Source organism: Cyprinus carpio, chromosome A3, assembly GCF_018340385.1.
Source record: "Cyprinus carpio isolate SPL01 chromosome A3, ASM1834038v1, whole genome shotgun sequence".
In the NCBI taxonomy this organism is placed as follows: domain Eukaryota; kingdom Metazoa; phylum Chordata; class Actinopteri; order Cypriniformes; family Cyprinidae; genus Cyprinus; species Cyprinus carpio.
In genome coordinates, this window is record NC_056574.1 from 12,554,130 (window position 1) to 12,572,311 (window position 18,182).

General features: G+C 34.7%; 1 pseudogene; it reads right to left on the reverse strand.

Annotated features, from left to right (window-relative positions):
* Positions 1 to 1,332: 1,332 nt before the first annotated feature.
* LOC109102300 overlaps positions 1,333 to 18,182 on the reverse strand; it is a 22,379-nt pseudogene continuing 5,529 nt past the window's right edge.

Here is an 18,182-nt window from a genome sequence, read left to right on the forward strand (position 1 = left end):
CAGCTTTTTACAGAAAGAACTGTCAATGTTGTTCCACTCAATACTGATGACTTCACACAGTTCACGAGTACACATGAACCCAAATCCCAAAATAATGAATTGGTTCGAGCAGGGCAAACTTAATTAAATAACTTTATTATTATTATAAATAACTTTAATGATGGGACATCTGATTGTTCCTCTTTTCATAACTTTTCAACTGTGGGCAGCAAGCCATTCTGCAATATTCTCTTATACTCCAAAGCATCGATTAACTTTTCACAGCGAAGCAGCTTACCAGCAGCTGAAAAGGCTCCTCACATCACAATACTTTTCATTCCTCACACATCTTCCTCAATCCTTCACTGATGTAGATGCATTCATTATTGTATTTCTCATCAGATCCTCAAAGATACTGCTCTGTAGCAACACCATGCAATTCATGTTTTGCCATGATTCATCACTCCACACCACTGCTGAACTTTATTCATATTCTGCCAAAATCTTCAGTCTTTGATGTCTTTAATGTGTTTTCCTGAGACAATGGCTTTTAAGGAGTGCATTTGCTTATTCTTGCTAATTTCTCATTAATTTGTGGTTAAGACCATTAAAAGCTTATATGTACAGTATATTTGTAGTTTGACTTCTGTAATTAATTTACAGTATACAATTACAATACTCACAGTAAAACCCCTTTGAGAATCTGCACCATTTAACCAGGATTTCCTGGAAAATACGAAAAATATTACGACCGTATAACAAGCATACTTCATAATTATATATAAATACACATTAAAAATAAATATAAAACATACAAGTAACAAAATGAGAAAGACAAAGAATGCATTTCATTATAAAACTTTATTGAAGGATTGTTTGTCCTGGATCAGGATGGAATGATATGAAAAAGATGTGAGAGTTCGTCTCCGTGGACAATAAGGAGAGGGCAATAAAACCAGACAATTTAAGAGAAAGAAAAAAATTCAGTGCTCCACGTCGCACCCGTTGACTTTAAAACCATACAGAACTCCAGCAATGCTTCACAAAAACCCAGTCTCGAGATGTGTTCGTTCAACTCCACACCACTGCATCTCAAACCCCATCTGTTCACTTCAACAAAGTAAGTGTGCTTTCAGTTACACCAGTCCTTTTAAAACAACAAGCAATTGGGAAAGCACTGCTCCGATTCCAATGAACTAATCGGTGCATCCCGAACCGCAGCGCTTCTTGAATCGCATCAGCTGATTTTTGAATGAGTTTCTCGACAGCAGCTGTAGAACATCCACTTTGGCCCTCTTGATCATTGGCAAACATGAAAAAATCTAGCTGAAATAACATAAAAGAAGCTAAAAGAAGCTGACGAACGAAGCCCTGCAGCTCTCAGAACACGCCGCCGCTGAGATCTCAGGCTGGCCCCTGACGAAAGGCAACACATGAGCACTGCAGCAGTGATCCGCGTCCTTAGGCACAGGCCGTGGTTTGGCTGTGCGGCAGGTGTGATGTGCTGCTATAACTTCAAGGTTCCCGGCGGAAGGCTTCCATTGCACAGTCTGTAGAAGCGCAGGTCGTTCACGATACGATACACTCCCTGAGGAAAATGATGGCAGGTCCTGCGGATGGTGGAAGAGAGCAGATAAGAAGCGAAACAAGAAGATGTGACTTGCATGTTAAAACATGAAAAAGGTTCACAAACCAATGACATCACCCAGACTGGATGAACTGGATATACATTTATAAACACACATATATGTATACATATATTATACACATAAAATAATTAGATAACACTTATTATTTTGCGTATTTTATATGTATATAATAATTAATACTGTAATATCTTCGACTTCATCAGCAAGAAACACATTAAAAAAGAAAAAAAAAAGTGATGTTTTAAGTTTAAGACATTTGTCATTTATAATTTATAAATTATAAATGTCTTAAACATCACTTTATATATATCTACAGTATATATATATAAAATGAACATATTCAGTATATAAAGTTTGTCTAATTAATTAATTAAATAAACATTTAAAACAAGTTTATTTATTTCCTAAAACAGCCTTAATAATCTCAATTTTTTTTTCCCCGTTTACTTTTTGCATTAAAAATATTTATGTTTGGGGTTAATACCTGACGTATTTATAGGCATGAGTACATTAAAAGGAGTTAAAGACAGAGCTCTGTCAAAAAAAGCCAGACTATGTTCCAATGCTTCACGTTTGTAGAAACAACAGAATTTCCTCATGTGATCAGCTTCAGGTATTGATGTCATCAGTCATGTTCACTCATCACCCTCTCAGGGGAAGGGGGGGGGGGGGGGGGGGGGGGGGGGGGGTCGTGCCTGAAGAATTTTCGGGCAAGCGTTGTGCGTTGGTGGGGATCGAGGCCTTGGCAGCCATTGAGAAACTCTGTGGCAAGAATGAAAAGAGTAGAAATGCTTGGGAATCCATCGAAGCCGCACATGTTGTAGAGAGCGCCAAGCGTGATGTCGTCCTGGAGGAGGTCGTGACTCTTGTGCAGGAGGACTTTTGCAGGATAGAACATTTAAGAAGTGGAACATTTGTTAATGGTGTTCCCGGAACAGCTTCTGCAAATGATACGTGAACACACATCGAAACAATAAAAATCAAAATTAATTCGAAATAGTAAACACATACATCACACTCTATAAATCGCAAAGGAATTAATCACTAAACATATTAATATATGGTGGGCAGTTTTTATTTATATTAAAATTACTACTTAAATTTTACTTATTAAATAACATTTTAATTTATAGTTTTATTAAATATAAATTACAAAATTATCTATAACGCACACTAAGTTTAATTAAATTTAATGTTTAATTCTTAATTTAGGTGTCCACTAATATTTAAATATGATTTCAATTTGATTTGTATTTAAATGTGTATTAAATCTGTATTTGTACTGAAACATACACTAAAATTAATTAAACATTCAGATACATATTAAATATAAATATAAACTTAAAACAATTGAAATAGGCTTATTTTTTAATTCATATTAAATACAAGTGTATTTTTATTTATATATTATTACATTTATATTAAATAAGTTTAATTTTTTAGTTTAATTAAATATTAAATTCAAATTATTTTTATATTACGTTCTCACCGTGTCTAAGTCTAGTCGACGATCCGGACACGAGCGGACGCAGTGTGACAAACTGCTATAATAGAACTCAATTATAATCAGTGGTGATCACAAACGTGACGCATCCGGTGTAGACACACTGTGGCTAGTTGTTAAATTTTTATATATGAAAATATACAATTTCCATTTTTATTTATATTTATCCGAAATAATATATATATAATTTTATTTTTATATATTTAAATTTAATTTTAATATATCATAAAAAATTTCTTTTTTTAAAAAAATATAAATAAAAATGAAAATATACACAAATATAGAATTTTAATTTAGAAATCTTTCAAATAATTAAAAATAATAACATAGAAAGAAAAAAAAAATGTACCCTGTGGTAGAGCTTGTGTTTGGTGTTGCAGCATTCAGGACCTCCAAGTAACTCAAGTTTTGTTTGAAGATGTGAAATGTCCGGTTGCAGAAAAGACTGACCCAAAATGGCCTGGCAAATGACAAAGCCAATATAATTTGCACTTAATTTAATACAACAAAAGCCAGAAATGTTGAAGAACTGGGCTGACTCCACACGACACTAAAGCAGCGGGTTTTCAACCTGGGGGCGCCATCGGGCCACCGGCATCCTGTCAAAGGGTGGAGGGTGGGGGGGGGAGTCTCTAGCATCTGGTAATCTACAGAGGGCATACGCTCCTTGAGTAGCCTATTTATGAACACGAGCTAGCAAATCTTTAGCCATCCACTAGGGGGCAGTCTGATTAGTTCCACTGCTAATCAGTGGACAGTTAGAGCAGAGCAGGCTTGAGTATTACTCATGCTTATTGACAGTCTAAGATGATTTCCTGTTAGCCGTGTCAGGAATCCAGCCACATATTGGCATGTTGCTATCAGAAAAAAGGCTCAGCCTTTTCACACCGAATCAGGTAATATATGTTAGCCGTGATCAGGTTAAATATTTTGTTTCATTATAATTACACAACACTATATACCAGGGGCTCAATACCACACTACACTAAAGTGGTGCCACTGTAAATAGTTGATTGATGTAGCTCTTTATAGTGAATAAATCAAACTCTGAATCCAGACATGAATAGATAGATCAGATATGCGAAAGGAGGACGATCATCAAACTCTGAATCAGACTGAATCAGATCAGTATGGAAAGGAGAACCAGACTTGGTTAAGACATGTGAGTCGATGAACTGCGCGGCTTGGATTCTCCATGAGTTCTTCGGCTCCTTTCCCCAGGTTCTCTCTGAACGCTGCGCTCAACACTGATGCTTTTTGAAGAAGAACCTCCAGCTTCTGATGAAGAATCTGAAAAGAGCAGCTCAAACATCTCGGGCTTTCTTACTATCTGGACAGGAACGCTGTTACTAAACACAGAGACCAAGATCAGCCACAAGTACACAAGAACTTCGCAGAAAGAAGAATGTTACTGAATGACCTTTTAAGGGACGGCTTTACGATCGCTAACACCTTTTTCATTTTAATGACACCATTTTTAATCTTTACATAATGACAATATTCTGTATTAATCATGTATAATTATTGTAAGTGTTTGTATTTAGCTACCGTTTCTTCTAGACAACAATTAGGATTTGTCTTGTAGATGCATATGTATTAATTTTAAGTAGCTTGTTTTAGTGTTGTAAAATAACACTGATTTACATCACAGGCAATTTCATCATTTTGAAAATGTATGAGCCATAAAGATGAAAAAACATATGCAAACTTTTAGATTTTGTTAACAAGATCAGATAAACATTGTTCCATTTTTTTTTTTAAAGTAGACTATTATTTCATATATGTCGACTTTACAGGGTTACTATTATACATCACTTATTTAAATATATGGTCATGAGATGTAAACTATGTAGGCAATATTATGTCATATAATATTTTATGAATATTATTCCTTACAGTAAATTTATGTTGTTGTTTTTTAACCATAAATTCATCCACTTTTAACTTAAGCACTCTGAGGTTGGGTGTCTTTTAATTCATGCCTCATACCTCTGCCACTATTGGGTAAACTGATCCAAAACAAAGGCTGAGGATGCTGGGTAACAGAGGTTTGAAGGTCTGACCAGGTTCTTGAACCACCACCTGACACAACAATCCAAATACAAACTGTGAGTAGCATGTTTAATAAGCACAGAAAGCCAAACACAAATTGCTTCTATTCCCTTTACCTGCAGAATCTTGAGAAACTTCTGAACCACTTTGGATCCAGAGCTGCCCTCCTGTAAGATGCTGACGGCCAGCTGATCTCTGAGGAACACGAGTGAAGATTTAACCAAGTTAGATAAGCCTGACATCAATTAAAAAGCACTTACTTACGCATGAAATTGATTAGCACTCGTACAGATTCAGACACAACTGATAATAGCTCTCTCATTGTCAACAGTAAACAGATGTGAAGGTGACCATGGTGAACATGCTGAGGAGGAAGGTCTGGATGATCTGCTCTGTGAAGGCCACGCCCATCTGCACACGCAGCGCTTGAAACAGCGTGAGAAAGAAACTCAGCATCTCATCTGTCACATCTGAGAGAGGGAAAATGCATAAGACAAGATGTCAGTCCAAGAAAAACTGAGCAAATACGATTACAACACTAGAAGGCAGCGAAGATGATGTTGTCATGAACGCTGGTGAAAGTTCGCTGGTATTCACTATTCAAGTGATTATTTTGTTACCTGGCTGCTGGATGAAGTGGGGGAAGAGCGCGAGCGTGACCTGGACAGACTCCTGCAGGCTGTTAGGTGTTGTAACAGATCTGACGGGATTTGGTGGCCCGAGTCCTGATATACTGTCCACCAGATCCTTCAACACGCACAGAGTCTGCTGGATCACCGCCGGGCCTTACCTGACAGACACATGATGATTTAAATTATTATAACTTTTTGCAAAATAATTCAAAAAGTTTAACTTGGTAAAAAAGAAACCTTTTCAAAAAAAACTAAATAATAAATAAAAATTGTGTGTGTGTGTATAGGTTTTGTTATCATATTATATCTATATATATATATATTATATCTATATATATATTATATATAACACAACACACATACACACACACACACACACACACACACACACACATATACACACACAATACACATATACATATTTACATATACACACATATACATATATTCATAACCCATCTCCTGTATTGTGAAGTTATGGAAATATTGGGTTGGTGTGTTTTGTCATTATATAAAATATAATTTATATAAAGAAACTAATACTTTTATTCATTTAAATCGATCAAAATATTGATTTAGAAATAATAAAAAATTACAGTAAATGCTCTATTAAAAAAAAAAAAAGTAAGTAAAAGTGAGTGACAGAGAGAGAGAGAGAGAGAGAGAGAGAGAATATTGAGCGAGAGAGTGACTTTTTTAAATGCAGAGAGAATTTGGAATTTCATGCAGTTAATTGTTTCATGTTTTTTAAATGAATCTTTTTGCTCACTTGATATGTAGTTAAAATAATGAAAAATACAGTTAAAACTTTTGGCAAAATAATGATTTCTTTCAACTTCAGAAAAAATAACTGCTTTGAATTTTCATATATTTTTAAAATGTCATTTATTTCTGTGATCAAAGCTGAATTTCCAGGATCATTACTTCTTCAGAAATCATTCTAATGTGCTGATTTGCTTTTTTTGTGCGGTAATTTATATTTTTATTTTTCGGAACAACTGTTGATCATTTTTTTTTTCAGGACATTTTCGATGCAGGACTGTTTTTGAAATATAAATCTTTTGTATGATTATAAATTGTGACTTTTAATCAATTTAATGCATCCTTGCTGAAAAAAAGTATTTATTTTTCAAGAAAAATCTTACTGACCCCAAGGGTATATAATCATCTATATTCCCATTAATAAATACTATAGCTGATAATCATCTGTTGCTCTTACTGTTGTGATGATGTTGTGATGATTGGCTGGTGAGACTGGCGGGTGGGGCAGGAGGCGCGTACTGATGCGTGAGACTGCTGAGAAGCCGCGCGTGATTGGCTGAACGGTTCTCGGCCACTGCTGCTCCGCCTCTGGCAGAGCTGGGCCACGGCAACAGCAGCATGTTAGAAAGAGCTCGGCACACGAGGACTTGAGCCTTGGGACAAAAACAACAAACATTACATCACAAACAAATACAAATGGATCCAAGTACAAACTGTTTTGGGCCACACTGTCCTGTTTTTCAAAGACAGACACACACCTCCTGAGGTAATCTGTGGTTATGATTCTCTGTGATCAGGTTGAAGATATTCTGCACTGCTGGCAATGACACCAGGAACACTGGCCGCACGGTGGTCGCCATGGAGACCAGGAGATGGCACGCAGATAACAGCAACTTCTCTGGAACCTGCGGCACACAGAGATCAGTCAGATTAGCGTTTTTCAGTCAAAGAATGAGGAAAAACTGGTTAAAAAGATTTAACATAAAAAATCTAGTGAAACTGTAAATCTTAACACACAGAGTAATGTTTTAGTTTCAAGACAACCCAACTAAATATATAGTAATGGGCATTAGTACTAAAACTTTAATGTGAAGACTTTCAAAGACTGAATGAATTTACTTTATGGTTTTATACACTTTTAATATGTTGTAGGTGTATGAAAAGCACATATTTTGATCTCCCTCATCTCTTTGGGGAAAGAGCTGCTTGTAGTAGCGGACACACATTTAAAAATAAGGTCCCTGTGTATCTTTCAGGATTGTTTAATAATTAAAAGTCCTGTATTATGCTGGGGAAACTTGTGCAATGGATGGCAGTGTCTTATTGATGAAATGTTGTGAAATCATTTTTCATGGACATAAAACCAATTTCAATGTACAAAATACAATAGTCATTACCACAATGAAGATAGTAATATGTAATGATTCAAATTACAGCACCTTCATCAATAAAACAAAATAAAAAACACTAATGAGCATACTTTTTATCATTTAGTAAAATAGAGTTTAAAAATCTTTACACAAAAAGCTTATGTCCACCTTCTTTTGCTCCAGAACCAACAAAATGACTAGATTGCACCCAATGTCGTAATTATGACTTCCCAATTCGTAAATGCGAACTTCCCAGGAAGAGCGCACCGTAAGAATTTTACAAATTAAATATTTTTTTTGGCACAATAATGTTTACTTTACTTTTTTTAATATTGTTTTTTAGTGTTCTTTATTATATGAGAAATATATTATTTTTTGTTGTACTATATTTACATTTAATTAAAATATTATTATATATAGCATATATATATATTATAATATCATATATATATAATATATATAGATATAAGGTGTTGTGTGTGTGTGTGTGGGTGTGTGGTGTGTGTGTTTTGGTGGTTGTGTGTTGTGTGTGTGTGTAAACAGGGGTGCACCTACGTGGTGTGTGCAGGGTTGTGCCTGAGTGACCAAAATAAAAGATGGTTAACATGGCCATCATCACCTTTTTTAAATCAACTAACGGTAATTCGAAGTAGTAAACGCAAGTTTCAGAGCAAAAACGGTGACATTCACTGATGCCTTTCACTCGCTAAATATCAGTATTGTCACTATACTTACATTCCCAGCACCCCGCAAAAATACAAGTTTGCTGATTTTGAAGGTAAGAAACATTTTAGAAAATCATAGTAAAACTAAAATAAAAAAAAAAAAAGACAAAAAGAAAATGTACTAATAAAATAATCATATTTTTTTATTTAAAACTCATTATTTTAAATATAATAGTATTTAACACACTTAGTTTTTTTTTGAAGTACAAAAATACTATTATTATTAACTTATTTATATTTTTTAGTTCAATATTTAATGGGTCACAATACGTACAATGTGATCGTCCCCAATTGAATCTCCAATGTGCTCTCAGTGAGAACCAGACTAAACTTATGTGCATCCCAGTATTAATTTCAATGTGCCTGCTGAACAAAACATGTTTTGAGTATTTTAAACTTGTGTAATTTATTTGTCCTACTTAAATGAGCATTGAGATCATTAATAAGATCAAATCACCTTGGCATTGATAAGAGGGGTCGTGGCAGCCATGCTCGACGTGATGAGATCCATAAATTGCGTTTGATCTTGTTGTCGCTGCACCTCCCCGCAAAACTGAGCCAGCCAATGAGAATACGCCTGCAGAGCAGCCAATGACTGCGCATGCCTGCAAAACAGACGTTTATAAGCATGATTACAAAACATCCACCATAATGGCAAATAGCACCTTGAACAGTGTTTTAGACTACTAACACACGTCTATAAGGTCCGGTTTGAGCACTGAAGGAACAGCCATTTCTACATCATACAGGCAGATCTGAGAGCCGTAACACGACACTTCCACCAATCTGAGAGGACAAACACAATTGCCATCACATATTTCAGTCAGTTAAAATAGCAGTTTTAAAAAGCAGCCATAAAGAGTCTTTCATATTTTAAATGGTATTACAAAAGTCCGTATTGGTATTACGACAGGCTCATATCGGCCGATAAAATCGGCAAAACGATATATCGGTCGTGCTCTAATTTGAAGTTTAAATCATGGCATAAAACATGAGCAAATGCAGAGGACTTTAAGTAACACACATAAGGAGGGAGTGTTGTTGTTAAATGAGGAATTGTGAATCAGGAACTGACCTCTGCACGATGGCGAGAGCGTCGTTGAAGCGAGTGGTGAAAACGTCCCCTGTGAAGAACTCAGCCAGGCGTCCCACGGCCTGCAGCAGAGAGCTCAGGTCTCTAAGAGCACAGTGCAGCTTTCTGCAGTCGGCCTCCGCTGTGATGTTCAGCCTGCGGCCTGTTCACACGCACACACACACACACAGAGAGGTGTGAAACCACTCAACAACAGCTGACAGCAGCTCACTAGCACATGAGAACACCGCCACTAATGACCATCGGAGCGATCATTACAAGACCAGATACTACTACAACACTACTCACTCAAACTATACAGACTGATCACATTTACAAGCAATCAGTAGAAGGTACATTACCACTCACAGGTTTGGGGTCAGTAAGTGAATACTGTTATTCAGCAAGGATGCACTAAATTGATCAAAACTAACAGTAAAACAATTAAGTTACAAAAGATTTTCTATTTAAAAATAAAAGCTGTTCTTTTGAGCTTCGTTCATCAAAGAATCCTGAAAAATCACAAAAAATATTGAGCAGCACAGCTGGTTTCCACAAAAAAAAAAAAAAAACATTTAGCAGCACAATGGTTTTTAACATTTATGATATGAAATATTTAATTAGCATCAAAATCAGCTTTTTAGAATGATTTCTGAAGGATCATGTGAGTAAAGACTGGAGTAATGATGCTGAAAATTCAGCTTTGCATCACAGGAATAAATGGCATTTTAAAATATTCAAATAGAAAACAGCTATTTAAAATTGCAACAATATTTCAAAATATCACTGTTTTTGCGGTATTTTAAAGAAGTTTAGAAAAAAACTTAGACAAAACTTTTAAACGATAGTGTGTGTTATAGTTCATTTAGAACTTCCTACTTTATATTTTATCTCAATAAAATACAAATAAAATTGTATATTTTTGTTTGTAATATTTTTTTTGTGTTATTTTTGTTGGGTTTTATGGTAGGTAACAAAAGAAAAAAAATGTTACTGGCTGAGTGACAAGGAAATAAAGTTGTCAAAGATATCACATTTCCAGCAAATTCCTCTTTATGCTTTGCTGCATTAAGACATACAAGAGTAACACTTGGATACAGAGTAAAAATGGCACAGCATCTGCATGGAATTTTTCAATGAGCTTTGCACAATGAATTTTGGGATTGCCTTATCTATGACGCATATATGCAAACCTGCCTTAAAATCTGGCCAAAACAATGTCTCTTATAATGGAACGGTATTAGGATACCTAAAAGCATTATCTGGTTGTGCAGCTCTACAGGTTTTGGAATTAAAACTGCTACAGTATCTATAAAATTCAATCAGATTATGATAATGAAGAGAAACTCACTTGGTCCTGATCTCACAATAAACTGCTGCAGCCCAAGATAAATGTCCAGATCCTCCTGGAGCACCGGAAACTAAAAACAGACACGTATCTAAATAAATAACTTTAATTTTCCTTTTAATTATATAAAAAACATGATAAAATGTAAAATTACATATAACTACATATACAATTCTATATAAGTGACAGCTCTAAAACTCCTACTCATGTGGATTACGTAAATCCTTCATTATTGCTTACGGGTTTTTAAATTAGGTTTGTTTCCATATTGAACATCTATTAGACTTGCCAATGAAGAGTCACTTGTTTTCAGTACACGCTCACCCACTCACATACACCTACCAGAACTGAAAAGGTCTGGGACGGCAGCAGCTCCATCACCCTGGCAACCACTTCCAAACTCTGACGCAGGTATCGCTGCCATTCCGTCTGTTGCTATAGAGACCAGAGGAGGGGGGAAAATGTTCCAAAAATTCTGCAGAACAAAATTGATGCTTTGGTGTATGTTTAAATGATCCTTACGTCATCATCAAGGGTCTCGTCATCGAGTTCTTCAAGCTGACTCTGGTTTAGCCTGAACTGGATCCTGTTAAGAACTTCACGCAGCAGCAGAACTAGAGCATCTTTATACCTGGACACACACACAGATTAATGCAATGTTTCTAATACAACCTGAGCTCAATTCCTGGGCTCACACAAAAAGTCCACAGACACGCACCTGTTAACGACACTGTCACTGTCAGCCAATCGGCTTCTGATCTTGGTGGTCAGGTAGTCCAGGAATATACTACAGATCTCCAGACAGGACAGATAACCCTCTTGACTCGGCTACAACAAATCAAACACACGTTTTAGTGAAGAGGTGCATAAAACTTAAGAATTTTAGTGCTGAATCACCCTCTAATTAAACGGGTCAAAATTGCATTTTTGTTTTATAATGTTTCCTGAGGTGCACTTACAATGTTAAGGATTTTCACATCAAAAACTGTCATAACTTAGACATAAAAGCCCATTTTTTGCCCTCGAGTTAAACACTATATGTTTAAAGGGGGAGGGTCTCCTTTAAGACTTCCACTGATATGTTCGGGTGGCATCTTTGCATATGAAATAACTACAACACTTTTAATATAACAGCTTCTGAGATGAACTATTCAAGAAAAGTGTTGATTACAGCATTATTTTTGATGAGCGTGCAGAACTCTCACAGTCACTTGTGCTGAACTGAAGTGACTGACAGCTCCAGTCATTATAAAGTGAGTGCTCTTTGCTTGCTTTCTGTATATAAATGTAAACAATTTAAATAGCAGATGATTTTCATGCTAAGAGGGACACTGTGAATTTAAGTCATGGGCTTGATTTACCGACACATAAACAGCAGAAAAGATTTTGCAAAAGAACTACTGATTACAAATGCATCCTTAAATGAAAAATGAACATGCTTACGGACATGCTGACAGTGTCTTTCCGTAAAGGTTTGTTTGCAAATCTACAACGAATTGTGACTGGTTTAGCAAAGAATTTGCCGATAAACATACAATACAAACAAATTATGTTTAAAAAAGTTTTGAGGTCTGAAAATTGCAGTATGATTTTATATTACAATGAACTCTTATACAGTTCTGTGCTTATGTTTACATGACCCTTTCAAAAAATTTGGAAGATAACAATTGCATAATGTTAAATTCATGTTAATTTTTTTTTATGTTTGATTTTTTTTTGTTTTTTTGTATGTTTTGTTTTTGTTTCAGTTATTCTAACTTTTTTTGTTTTTTTTTTTTTTTTTTATTTTTTTTTTTTTTTGTTGAAGTTACAGCAATGTTGTTGCATTTTTATAGATATATATATATATATATATTATAATATATATATATGTATATATATGTATATTATGTGTGTGTGTGTATATATATTATATATATTATATCTGTGTGTTTCATATTTTTTTACTAATTTTTGTTTGGTTTTTTTTTTGGTTCTTTTATTTTAGTGGTTTAAATTTTATTAAAATGAGAAGTGTTTGCTTTGGCAGCTAGCTGAAATAAATGTGTTTAAAGGGATAGTTCACTCAAAAATGAAAATTCTGTCATTCATTACTTACCCACATGTTGTTCCAAACCAATAAGACCTTTGTTCATCTTCAGAACACAAATTGAGATATTTTTGATGAAATCCGAGAGCTTTCTGACCCTGCACAGACAGCAACGCAACTGAAATGTTTTATGGCCCAGAAACGTAGTAAGGACATCGTTAAAATAGTCCATGTGACATCATGAGGGTGAGTAATTAATTACAATTTTCTTGTTTTGGGTGAACTATCCCTTTAGGGTTTTTTCAATTTTATTACAAGTAACTTTTTTATGGTTTTAGTTTTAGTTCACTAGAAAAACCTTGTTGTGGACACTATGGTATATGTAAACTTCTATCATGTGAAACCACTTTTTCAAGACAGTACTAAATAAAACAAAATAAAAATTACGTGATTTTCATGATCCCTCTTATTTTGCTATTATTACCATCTTGTATTTTCTGCAAGAGGCATGTAAACTTGTGAGCACCACTGTATGTCAGAAGATCAGGCAAATTTTGATTGCTCAATTCATGACACCAATAGTAGTCACTATAATGCATATCCTGTGGTTGAATACTGACAAATCCACTGAGAAGAGTAAAAAGAAAGCACCTTCAAGTCCAGACACTTTCAGCAAACATTAAACTATGACCAGGGAAAACATCCATAAAAATACACCAGGTGTTTTCACAGGTCAAAGCATCAAAAATGAGAAGAACAGGGAAGGTTTGATTAAAAAAAGTGCAGCAAAAGGAAATATCATTAGACATTAATATGGTAAGTTAGAGTCGGTGCTACCTGGAACATTAAATGAAGGTGTTTTTACCTGGTTAAAGGTGTATTTGAAGAGCAAAGCTAGAAATTCCACTAGAGGAAACTGGGCGTTAGATTCAATCCTCCGCAGATGAACACTAACAAACAGCCTGAGGAAATCTGTGAACTTTTCCACATAGCTGAGAGGGACAGACAGGCAGAAAAAGGGTTTAAAAGCAGCAGAATCAATGAGTTAGAAGTTTAAAGCATGTGCAACCATTTCTTACCTTTCGTCTAAGTCTTGCAATCTGTTTTTGATAGTGTGCGTGTTGGTGTGTGAGTGTGTGTTTGTGAGTCTTTGCAGCAGATAGAAAGTCTGTTGAAACATGCGGAGCAGAAACTCCTCAAAGTCCACCGGGACGCAGTTTTTGCACATTAACTCATTAATACAGTTCATGGCCATGACGCCCAGTTTGGCACGTTCGGCGTGGCCCACCATCTGACCAGTCCTGCCGTGCCCCCCGCCTCCGCTGCCGCCATTGGCCAGGAAGCTTCCGGGGGCGGAGTCTCCATTAGAAGTGGGCAGAGGTTTCGTTTTGATTGGCTGCTGGCATCCGAAGCGTGCAAAATGAAAAATCGAAGCGAGGAGGGCTGGAGTGATAGAAGAGGAGAGAGGGATCCAGCTAAAGAGATGAGCCAAGCATTCCAGCGCTAGCAGACACAGAGCTCCACTTTCAGCTTCAAGAAGCATCGGTGTGCTGTCGCCCGCCAAAACACCTACAGAACATAACAAATGACAACAATTAATACAACAGTCACTTACTGCTAGGATTCATCTACCGACAGACTATTTTGTGATTATCAGTAATGGCTGATAACCCCTGTTGCTAATTGTTAACCCACATTTTGCAAATCTCTTTTGATTATCAGAAGTGTAATATCCTGTATTGTGTACAATTATAAATAAATACATATAAATGTTATTTATTTCTATACATACTATAATAACATTTAATAAAATAAGAAATAAATGAATAATTAATATATTATATCAGATTATATTATGTAATATATTATGTAATATTATGTAAAAAAAATGCATAAAAATTAATTTCTATATTTACTCAAAAGTCCCAAATTTAAATAAATAAATTTAATATATATATGTGTGTGTGTGTGTGTGTGTGTGTGGTGTGCGTGCATGCGTAATATTTAAATAATATAATATAACAATTAAAATATATTATAAATAAAACAATAAAAAGTACAATAAATAAATAAAAATTATCATGAACACAGTTTCAATTCAATTTTGCTCATGCATAAGCATTAAATTATAGAATTTAAATAATAGCATGCTTTAGAAATTATATTACCTATGGTTCAACTATTAATGAAATAGTTTCAATAATTAAATTGATTGTCAAATGAATTGTCCATAGCCAAATTTGTGATTTAGTCTTTTTACTGAAAGCATAATAATAATTGTAATTAATTAATATAATAATAATAATAATTATTATTATTATTATTATTAACAATAATACTACAACTAATTATTAATAACATATATAAAATCATTTTATCATATTTTTATAATTTTAATAATTGTAATAATATTTTAGCATTTTTTTTTTTTTTTTTTTTTACACTAAATTATTTACAATTTAAAAATAATAACTGATAAATTACTTACTAAAATATTACTAATAAAAGCATAATAATAATTAATTAATATAATAACTACAACAACAACAACAATAATTATTATTATTAACATTAATACTACAACTAATAATTCTTATTATTTTATATACAAATATACATATAATTTTATCATATTTTTATTTTAATAATCGTAATATATTTTTTAGCATTTTTTTTTAACTAAATTATTTACGATTTAAAATATTACTAAAACATTGCTCAGGCTACAGGATTATATATATATATATATATATATTGCTTATATTATATATATATATAATATCTATATATATATCAGGCTACAGGATTATATATATATATAAAAAATACAAAAACATGTTATGCAGTAGCAAAAAAAAAAAAAAAGAAAAAAAAAGAAGCAAAAGTTATAGCACTTGCACCCAACCATGTTTTTTTGTTTTTCACAGTTCAAATAGTTACTACTATAAAGTGACGTCACTGTCACCTATTCACCTATTATTTAACACTAGTTGGTTTCACTGATGTAGACCCTGCCTTTCAAAATGAACCAGTGTCAAAAGGGTCAAAGCAGAAGCTCACCTGACTCTCTAGATGTGGGGGATGGAGGGGGAGTGGTGGCTGTAACACTGTGTTTGTCCCATACTGTCTCCAGAATACCTACGAAGAAAAGAGTCGTTAAAAAAATAAAACTGCAAGTCCAATCACATACACATTTTCCAGTGCTTAAGGACTAGTTACATCCACATATACTCTGAATTAACGAGTTCCTAGCGTCTCACCAGTCAGAAGGTTCAGTACGGTGGGGATCTGATCCAGCAGGAGTTTCTTCAGCTCCTCTTTACGAGCGACGCTCAAGTCTTCTCTGGGACAGACCAGCTCTTCAGAGGTCATCTTGAGCAGAACTAAACCCAGCGGCGCTAGAGACGGTGACTGCACTAACTACAACACAAACCACAAAGATGGAGTCAGTTCACTTCAAAATGATTTAATAATAATAATAATACATAATAAAGAATCAGACGTACCTGTAAGGTGTTGCTGAAGAAGTCATGGTAGAACATCGGCCAGTCCTGGCGTCCGATGTCCACGATGACTTTGCACAGCTTGTTTCTGATGAAGAAAGGCAGCAGTGCATGCTGGGAAAGCAGAAGCTTTGGCAAACAGCTACGAAGTTCTGCTTTGTCTTCACTGGCCACACCAACCCACATCTTGTTCACAAGGTTCTGCACAGAAGGACAGACACATTTGTCATCATATCTAATATCTTCCCCGTGCTTGAATATTTTAATCTATTTTAGGGTGATTCACAAACACCTCCAAGTCATGTTTCACACTAAAAATCAGCGGAAGCAAATGTTGTATTCTGCATAAAGGAAAGCCTATTTTTGTTGCAATTAACATCTATGTGTGCGGGGATATTATTTTAATACCGCCTCCCCTTAAAATGTGTTGGCAGCATGTAATGAACATAGTCAGGGCAGTATTCATGAAATTAATTTACAGAAAATAATAACTTGAAGGGTTCATTTTACCTCAAACACAGTAAGACTGTACATCATGACATATTCATTTCTGCTGTTGGAGAGGAAGTAGAGGCAGTGCCTCCACGAGCCAGGCTGACCCGCAAAACTGTTCAGCAGCTCTTCTGCAAGACACAACAACAAAAGAGTGATAAAAACATATTGGGGGGGGGGCATCCATGTTGAACATCCTGATAGAAACAAACTGAATATTGGAAGTCATTAAAATGTTTAGCTGTGTGGTTTAGACTCAAGCAATGAAACTTTGATAAACACGAGCAATACAATGAAAAGGGCGTCTACAAGATGACTTCAGCAAAGATGCATAAGATACTTCTGTAAAGTATAAACAAAGGCTGTTCCCACGACTGAGAGCTCTTCACTTCTAATTTCAGGACAAGCCAACAATGGCTTGTACACAAAGTTTTGCATATTTGCATAAAAAAGAAAACATTGGTTTGTTGCACACCTACATATACAGTATGAGCATTTCAAAAACCAGTAAAGTTCAAATACACTATGTTTGTTAGCAAGAGCTACTTTACAATAAATGTATAACCCCACAGCAGTTACACACATTAATTTTGACACTCTGGATCTAAATATAATTACAAATATCTCTCTTTTTTAAAATCAATCTGCATGCATACTATCTTTTCTAGGAACTGAACTCTTAACAATGACTCCATTAGATAGGGAAGATTTTTGTTGTGGCAATATTTTATAACGCAGATCAACTCTCATGACAAATAGGAAGTGAAAAACTGAAGCGCAGCTGATAGTTTTTAACATATGGTTTTGTCTGAAAACATGGTGTGAAAGAGTGAAAGATTATATAGATGGTTGCACGATCGAGGACATGACAAGTACAGCTGACTTCCACTTAAACAGCTTCTGTAAAAATCTCATTCATGCTTCATATTTGCCTCATAAATTCATGTAGATTTTAAATAATTTTTCTATTGCATTATGGACCAAATTTAAAAATTTGGAGTAAAGTCTAAAGTAGAAATTACATACATATACATCAAGCCATGTCAAAAGGTTTAATTCTGTCAT